Raw genomic sequence first — 9,640 nt, forward strand, 5'->3', positions numbered from 1 at the left:
CCCATTCGAGCACACGCAACCGCATTTCACTCAACTGGTGACGATGCGTTTTAGGGTTTTTTTTCCCCTCCTTCTTTCCACGCTCGTGTTGTGTCAATTGCTCACTTGGGATCGTCTTTTGACACCAAACAGTGAAAATGCTGAGGCAGTGCGCCACATCAATGCCAGAGACTTTGACTTCATGTCCCTTTCCCACTTTTTCAGTGGCACGATGATGAACCGTTTCTTTGCGTCACACCAATGTCACATTTAGGGACACAAGGCCAGAAGTACAAAAATGAGCCTCCGTCAGGGAGAACGGCCACATGTCCGGAAGTAAATACAAGATGCACTCGTTCTTCTCCATTGTTGACGTTTGATAGAAAACAGGTGAGCCGTGATTTGTTGTTACCTGAGCCCTGAGCAACCGATGTCATTTTCAGTTGACACAAAGTGGCAAAATGGCCGCCCCCTGAGATGGCTTAAAAAAAAAAAGTGGATTTTGCTGCTTAACTCTTATTCCACAAATGCAAAAGGAATCAGAATGCCATATTTAGACAAGCGGAGGGGCATATAACATTGCTGTAAAGAAAATTTGGGGGTTGACTTCCTCTTTAAAGGCATCTGAAGGGCTTATTTCATGATTATTATTATAATTTTTTTAAAGACACTTCCACAAAATCACCTATGTCACTACTTTTATATTTAGCATGCATCTTGGTGACAATAAAAACGCTTTCCCAGTAATGTGATGACCGATGGGCCTAGCTTACAAACGCCACCCATCGCTTTGCAAGTTTATTTAGAGACTATGTCTAGACGGGGAACCGACTGACCTCATTAATATTTACGTCTCACCCCCTTCCAATACGATTGCGTGCCAATAAATCTCACGGCGGACTTCTTTCCTTGAAGCAGTTTAATGACGTCGCTTGTTCTCCACTGCTCTGCCACTGCGACGGCGCTTGCCCAGACATTTCAAACGGCGCATGACAAAATGGGTCACTTTTAATACGGTGTCTAACGCAAGCTGAGAGGGATTTTGCAGCGTGGCGGGGATTTTGGAATGCATTGTCCCGACTGCGGAGGGGCGGGGTGGCGAGCGGGGCCGTTCGTACTTTTCATCTCTAGATTTCATCCAAACTGTTGTCACAAAAGAGCATGAGCGATAGATGCATTCGCCGCCTGCCGATTGTCTCCCGGTGAAGAATTTGTACTGAGCGTGTGCATTTCGTGTCATCTCTGAAAGACTGCATGTGCTCCCAGATGATTGACAGCAAAAAAAAAAAAAGAAAAGTGACAGTTTCGATGGCAGGACGGTCGAGAGCAAACCCCACCCATTCACATTCCATCGCTAGCGATTTCCTCAAGCGTCCCCGAGCGACAGCTGGTAGTAGTCTTGTGTTGCTTTTGTGGCGTCAATGAGAGCGTTAGAGGGAGACCGCAGAGGTGTGCACCGCAGGTAAACGCGCACGTCTCAAGAATGTGCTCGCGCGATGCTGAAATGTGATTTGCAAACCTGACAAATGGCACAAGGAAACTACCTGCGTCACAGAACAAGAGCTACGTTTACATGGAGTCATGTATCCAGTTTAAGAATGAAACCGAATGACAAAAACGCAAGGAAAATGCTCCATATAAGCACCCTAAAAAAATACGAGAGGCAAATCTGAATACAATTTCATTTGGATTCAAAGGGGCGATATATTCCTTTAGCCTATGTGAACAAGCATCACGTCAACAGTTGACATTGGAATCACCGGGCTGCGACATACAGTAAATGTGGAGTGACACTTGAAAATGGCAGCGTCATACCAAAGTTCGTCTGCAACAGGCCAACTTGATTTATGTTGTGACTCTTATTTTATTTTAATAAAGCTGTTGCTTTAACCCAGGGGTGTCAAACTCATTTTTGTCACGGGCCACATTGTAGTTATGGATTGCCTTGGAGTGCCGTTATGAATTTTGGGGAACCATATAAATGTTTAATCCCCTCCACACATTACATACACAGCGCACAACAAATTTATGAAAAACTACTTTTCAATCAGAAGTCAAGAATAGTGACTGTCATTGTGGATAACATATGACAATTACAAAATTTGATTCAGACTTTAACAAGCATCATGGAACTTGACATGCTTGATTTGCTTTCGCGGGCCACATAAAATGATGTGGCGGGCCAGATCTGGCCCCCGGGCCTTGACTTTGACACCTGTGCTTCAACACCTTTCAGCGGTTACTCCAGTGGACAGCATTACAGGCTGCATGAAAGGGTTAATTTTTTTTTTTTTTTTAAAGCGTGAAAACAAATCACAGCTTACAAAGTGGAATGGACATCTCACAAAATTCTTAATTTGCCCAAATAGCAGATTCTCCGCTATTCACAAGAATATACAGTATTTGCGTACTATAGACATTATCATTGTTACATGACGCTAGCTTCACCCGCAACAACAACCAGAACGTCTCACCCCACTTGCTGCATTTATTTTCACCGTTTCCGGCTGTGTTGCAACATTGCATAGTACTGTATAAAATATATGTCAAGAAGGTTGTGTGTCTGGACTGTTTTGTTGCTTTGTAGCCTTTAAAAAAAAAGGAAACTTTTTTTAATAGGATTTTCATCTAACCCAAACTTCAATCTAGTCCTTAAAAAAAAAGAGCAGGCAGAGAATGCATTGAGGCCTGGATGAGCACCCAGGAGGCAATAAAGCAGGCTTAGCAATATCAAACATTAACAGAGTGCAATCTGAGACGAGGCCAAACTGGCTGGCCGATCATTAACTTCCACGTTGAGTTAAGGTGTGTCATGCACCCAATATTAATACTAATAAAAATAAAGAAAAGTGTTTCGATTCCATGAAGCAAGAGGATGATTATGCGCATAAGAACTCTTACTAGGGGCGTCGCGATAATCAATTCATTGCACAATAATTTAAAAGTCAGTTTGATAAGTTTGCCGGGCTCGATAATTCTTTTACCGAAAGACATTGGGTGATGAGTTAACTCCCCAGTTATCTGTCGGGACTGACTCCGAAGTTATCGTGTTTAGTGAACCTTCCTGCCGGGCACTCTGGGAGGCGGGGGCACCTGGCGCATGAGACTGCAACGAGAAGAGAAGGGCCCGTGTGTCATCGAGACGGAGATTTGGAAGAAAGAAAAATGGATTTGGTGTTCAAGCCGAGAGCAACAGATGCCAACATACTGTCAGGAGACATGTGAGACAGAGGATTCGGGACATTAAATCCTCCCCAAGGGGGGAAAAATAAAATAAAAATAGTGAAAATTTCTCAAAAAATAAAATAAAATAAAATAAAAAAGCAAAAGCATGTGCTGTGCGAATTTTTATTTTTTAAAGGGGCCGATATTTGGTCCATGCTCGAGGCACCGCACTATTTAGTACTCGTGGCTCCTTCGCAAATGCGGTTAAAGAACATGACATCCTCGAGGCCAAAGTGCTGAACAAGCGGATGACTGGCCCATTTATTCCTGATGTCAACATGGACAGCTCAGATCAATAGTTGCTCGAGGATTAGTGACATTAACAATGTTGGTCAGCTAGATACAGCACAACCCCCCCCCCCCCCCCAAAAAAAAACCTAAGTCATGCTCAAAAACAGGCCAAGGACTTTCAAGTTGACGACTGGACAATTGACAAATCATGTCCGAATCCCAGGCGTCAAGAAAACAGTGGAAAAGTTTGTTGTGGCGAGTGTTCGTATTTCGTAATTCAATTCGTGTTCGTCTTGGTTTCATTGCAGCATAGCAGGCTCTGTTTAATCATTCATTAGAACCGTTGTTTAATGGCCGTGGTCAAATCTTGGTCGAGAAGGTGAAGCAACATCAATGGACCCGAAACTTGTGCGAGCAGATAAATCCAGACAACTCGGTGAAACCGACGGACTAGTTTGCACCAAGAGGTACGATTCAATTTGCTATGCGTTTCCACGACGAAGGAGTGCCGAAATATCAGATCCTTAAACAGTGGTGCTTTTCAGTACACCCTCGTTTTGTTCGATCAAATAAATCAATCCGAACTAGCATAACCCTATCAACGCGTGACAAGATAAAAACAAAGACCGGGGTTTGGGATTTTTACGGAGGGCTCTCCGGTATAAGCGAGCTTATTGTCATCAATTCCACAACGGTCTCTGAGCAAGCGCCAAGTGACTCAAAGCCTCTCAATGAGAGCATTAGGGTCAGGTGGTTAAGTATGGCTGCAAGTTAAACGGAGTAAGCCAGTTAGCCTGCAGTATTCCGATCGGCCGCGGGGATCTGGGTTACAATCTGTGGTGAACTTGGCAGCAGCGCACATCCTGCCGTTATGCAAACAGGCCGTCTGTTGACCAGTATCGGTAGGACGGTTGTCCGAACAGAAGGAAGAGATGAATACGAAATTGTGTGTATTTTTTTTTAAGTGTTTGTCAGCCTCTGCAGTGCATTAAGCCCACATGAAGATCCTACGAAGGGGGAGGGGGGAGGCTTATTGTCTCGACACCATCTAACACTGAGGCGTGGCGCTTAGACGGAAGGTGGGGGTGGGCTAGTGCACTGGATTAACTGGTGCGACGGGATGGAGAAGCAGCTGGCAGCGCTTGTCGATCAAACGGCAGGAGGAAAATGAAAATGGATGGAAAGAAAACAAAACAAAAAAAAAATCGATACGCAGTCCTGCATTAAAAGTCTTAAGTCTGCGATTGGTTGAGGGTTCTTCAAACTATGGCTCTCCTTTCAGAGTTGGACCATGCAGTACTATAAATGGGTCTTCCATCATGTGAAGAACCATTCGATCCTCAGCGATCAGCTGGTAGATTGCAAAACATTCGGTTTGTCAACACATTTACATTCCCGTATTTTCCACACTAAAAGGCGTACTGGATTATGAGGCGCACCTTCAATGAATGGCCTATTTTGTAATTTTTTTTCATATATTGGACGCACCGCGTTATAAGATGCAATCTACAATGCATCCACTAGATGGAGCTAGGCTAAAGGAAATACCAACAGAATGATCAGATGTCAGTAAAAGTTGTTTAATAAAGTAGCAACTCAGTTGACTTAAACAACAGCAAGTTAGAACATCGACTCGTTACGGTTGAACTCTCATGCCGCTGCTCTATTTCCGTGTTCAACTGCGAAACCGATCGCCTTAAGTTTGAACTCTGCGTTGTAAGCGCGTCTCTAGCAAGGAGCCATTTTGGCGGTCGACATATTACCGTAATAACCATACACAAGATGCATCGGATTTTAAGGCGTGCTGTGAGCTTTTCAGAAAATGGAAGTCTTTTAGGTGCGCCTTTTAATGCGGAAAATACGGTACAAACAAACAAAAAAGGTCAATTTATCTGTTCACGTTCTCGTGCTCAAGCAAACCCATCAACTGAGTCGGACCAGAGAGAGCACACTTGAGCTGAAAATTAAATCTGTACGTTTGCATGGCCTCACAGAAAATCAAACCGGTACCTGAGACTCGTCCGGCTGAAACGCTTAAAGGAATTTCTCATCGTCGGACAGTCATATGCTTATTTCTGGGGGATCTGTGATGCATATGTACCTTGAGTCAAGGCTGCAGTGGGGTACACGCAAAGTTACTCCTGCCTAAATTGAGCCTGGTTGCCGCCCAAAGTCAGCAATAGGCCCAATTGTTTAGTCTCCAAAACAGTATCTTCAATTATTACGTAGATACTGACATACTTGGAATATATCACACGGTAAACCGGTTCTAATATTTAATAAGGCTGGTCAGCGCTAAGTTGGACCGAGTGTCGGACCTCTATGAATGTGACGTGAAACGTAATGATAGTCAAGTAGGAAGCAACCTGAAGCACAGGCTAATGCCGGACACAAACTGAGGAGCAAATGGTTGTGTGTTCAAAAAAAGTCAAGTCATTCATGAATAGAGCCAGCCTAGGAAGTGAGGAAGTGGCCAGGGACAGTCGAGTCACATTCTCCCAAGCGCAGTCCAGATCCGGAGAAGCGATTGATCACGAGCAGAGTGAACGTTTCAAACCGCCTCAGCAAACACAGGTCCAGCCAGCGGGCCGCATACGGTACCGAGTGCGTGCACACAAATCCTCAATATGAGAGGCGGGTGGGCCCAAAAGGTTCTGTCTGATTAGTTAGCAGGCCTCCGTCTGACGCGAAACGGTCCTCCGAGGCCAATCTCCGTCTGCCGCGCTCATCATACAGAGTGACAAATGCACTGCACGAGCATGCATTAGGAAAACTTCCCTCCTCGAGCCGGCAATAAGATGGTGACGGCCGCTGAGCGAGCAGCACGGGCTTTTAGCTCAACGCAGGATTTCACCAAAACTCCAATTAGGAAGATCGACGTTTAGAGAGGCAAACACTAGATTGGAAAGTATGCAGGCCTCGATAAGGGAAATCTAGCTTGCCTAAAGAGCCCATCAAAAGTGCTAATTCACCCCGTCGATAATTTTCATGCACTGGGCCAAGTCTTGCAGTGCCAGACAGACTCGAGCCTTCACAAAAAAAGTGCACCGCCAGCATTCACCACTTAATCCTAATGGGCAGGGAAGTACTAGCACCCGAAAGCCGTGTTGAGAGCTCTTGCGGTCACGCCAAGTTCCAGTTATGTCGCACAAAGCGGAATGATGAATACTCAACAGATGAAACGGATCAGAGGATTTGAAGATTTTCTCGACAAAAGGGGAAGACCGGTTGACGGGAACAATTCAGCATTATAAAAGGTGCAGTCATTTCAATTAGCCTGCAGGTGTTCCCTTTGTTTTATCAACCGCAGCGGACAAATAGCAGCGCTCGCAAATGGCTCTGTGCAGTGTCGAGAAGCAGGTTCTGTTGCTCTCCTTTGTCATCGTGTAGTCGCACACAACGGCAAAGACAATTATGAACACGCCATTAAATAAATACTCCTCCACTAGTGCCATTGAAAAACCTCGATATCTATTGAAAGGAAGCGTTTTTCCTGCAGCTCAAGTTCAAATCAGCACAAGCTCGGACACCGAGAGAATGCCACTACAATTTCAAATGTGTGCCATACATTTTTTAAAAATGACACCATGCTCCAAAATAGTCAACGGTGCCGCTGAGGCCACACCGGAAATACCGCACATAGCTGCAGGTGTTCCCAAAAGCGCCAGTGTCTTCCAAGTTACGAGAAGTACGTATACTTCCAAGAGAAGTTACGAGGCATGACTAGGTCACAGCACGGAAGAAAATTACTCACTAGGAAGAGAGACCCTGAAAGCTAAATTCCAGAATTTTGGCTTGGTGAAAAAAATGTCTCCAAAAATAAGGACATTCTTGCAAAACCTAATCTTAGAGAGCATCAAAGTATTCAACTCCAAAGTGTTGAGCGTTTTCTCCGGCTGAAAATGGACCTCAAACCATAATTCGGAGACCGCCGGTATATACTTAATCAGAGTCAGCATCACGTCAATAAAATACACTAGTTGGTATACACACACCATCTGCCCAAAAAACACAAATAACCTGGGGGGGGACTATTCAACTGGTTCCCACCCAATCACAGGGCACAAAGATGAACAATCATTCACACTCCCAAATCACACCTTTGGAGAATATAGAGCATTCCTTTAACCTACCACACTTGTTTTTGGAATGTGGGAGGAAACCGGAGTATCCCGAGAAAACCCACGCAGGAACGGAGAGAACAAGCGAACCCACAACCCACAACCTCTGAGCTCTGAGGCGGATGCGCTCACCGTGCGGCTCGAGTTCGAATCAGATTATGAAACTATAAAACACAACATAGTTTGGTGACTCATTTCCAGGTCTTGAAGATAACTGGCAAGGAATTGGTGAGATTTGGGCATGGCAAGCCATAGCGGACACATTTGGCATTAAGCGACCCTAGTAATGGGACACGGGAGTGAGGCCAAGCAGTTAAAATTGAGCCAAAAGAGCCCCCCCCCCCCCCCCCACTTCCAAAATAAGGCTGAGAAGCGGGAGAATCCTCCTGAGTCATTTCACACCCCTGTGCCAAGTCAACTCACAGCTCTCGGTGAATCAGGTAGCACCAAAATACAAACGCGATGTAGCCCAAGAAGCCATGACACGACATGACTTGGTTCTGCTTGTGTTTGCATTATGTGCTATATGTCCTCCCCCCATTCTACTCTCCATCCAAACAGGTTCTGGTCTGCTCAAAGTTTCTCCTCAAGAGGGTGTTTTTCCTTGCCTCCGTCACCTTGTGCTTGCTCATGTGGAGCTCAGTTGGTCGTGTAATAAGTGAGGAGTGACCTGCTCTATGTCTTAGGTGCCGTCTGATCATTTGTGCTGTGATTTGGCACTAAATAAATCTTAAAATGTTGGCGAGATTATGTGCCAATTGTTGGCAAAGAAATTGTAGGCACTGGATATTCCATCATAGTTTCAGCAAAAGATGGCACCTCAATCGCGCTTTCTGACGATGTACCCCTCCAGTAAAAGACAGTCACTATCCAATTCTACATATTATAAACTGGAGCGATTGTACGCGCATCTTTTTTTTAAATCACAAGTGATTTTCCAATTCAAATCGTCCTCGATATATAATCCATTCTTCTCATGCTGTAGCGAAACATTTAAAACCTTTTACTGTATCAGATTTGATGGTTTAGTAAATGAATTTCCCGAAATATGCCTCTATGTCATAAATACGGACAAACTGAAAATGAAACTCCCTTCAATATGCACAACAAGGATCAAGGATCCCTTGGGTGCTCTCACCCAGTGCACGGTGCTTGAATGTATGCGTGTGTTTGGTGCCTCAAGCGGCGCATTAATAAGACCATTTGTCGTTCGAGACAAACACGCTGCCCATTGGACCTCAAACGTAATCATTTGGGGCGCCGTGGTTGCACGCTGCTGCGGTTTTGTTGACGGATACGTTCAATAATGCAAGAAACTATCCGCCACCTGCCAAAGGATTGGAAAGTCGGACACAAGCCTTGACGCGCGGCTAAAACACAGCCAAGAAACGCCGCCCCATGGTGTGCACGGTGACAAGCTAGCGTGTCCATCATCACACCCAGTCTTGAAACCGAGGGAGAAGCGCCCCTAAGTGCCATTTTACAACCACTTACCACGCCGCAAACTCAAGCGGAAGCGGCTTAACTCATCGCCGTGGTGGTTGTTTAGGCTTAATTGCACAAAAGCGGAACATTTGAGGAGTGCGGACGAAACGACGTGGTAAACTGCGCCTACCTTTCAATCGGCGACTCGGGAAGAAACACACAGTCGCTCCTTTCGTGGGCTCGAAGAGAAGGGGTGTCGACGGAGGGGTCAATTTCGTCCGTCCGGTGTAACAATAGAGAAGCGTCCTTCCCTCCACGTTTAAACGGCGACAGGCTTGTCCAGCCTGGCTACTAAAGGATGCGGTCGGGGCGGGAGAGAGATGGGGAGGTGGGGAGTAGCGGCCTGAAATGGTAAAGCGTGGTGCCTCAAATGGACATATGCAAATTAACCCTGCCCCCGCGGGCCAATCAGCGAACGAAGCTGGTGTTTATGCAAAGAGGCCAAGACGTCAGGTGGTGCAATTATCGCGAGATCTCATGGGGCTTGACTAATTGAGCATAAAAAGAACTCAAACTGGTTGTATCCATTTTCAAGGGGGAATGTGACACTATTGTTATTTTTGTGTCACGATAACTTGCATCATAAAAAAACGTTGAAA

The 9,640-nt window shown here is 45.4% G+C and overlaps 1 protein-coding gene across 2 annotated transcripts in view; it reads right to left on the reverse strand.

The window, feature by feature from the left end:
- Positions 1-9,352, reverse strand: part of prr36a (proline rich 36a) — a 26,216-nt gene extending 16,864 nt beyond the window's left edge. The window contains exon 1 of one of the 2 annotated variants that reach the window (XM_086120224.1): positions 9,172-9,352. The gene's annotated coding sequence lies outside the window, so the exon portion shown is untranslated. Of the gene's footprint in view, positions 1-815; positions 1,230-9,171 lie in introns of those variants that run through there. The other variant, XM_086120226.1, reaches the window with a different exon arrangement.
- Between the last annotated feature and the right edge of the window lie 288 nt (positions 9,353-9,640).

Source organism: Hippocampus guttulatus, chromosome 9 (assembly GCF_054856545.1).
Source record: "Hippocampus guttulatus isolate MCC_2025c chromosome 9, RoL_Hgut_1.0, whole genome shotgun sequence".
NCBI lineage: Eukaryota > Metazoa > Chordata > Actinopteri > Syngnathiformes > Syngnathidae > Hippocampus > Hippocampus guttulatus.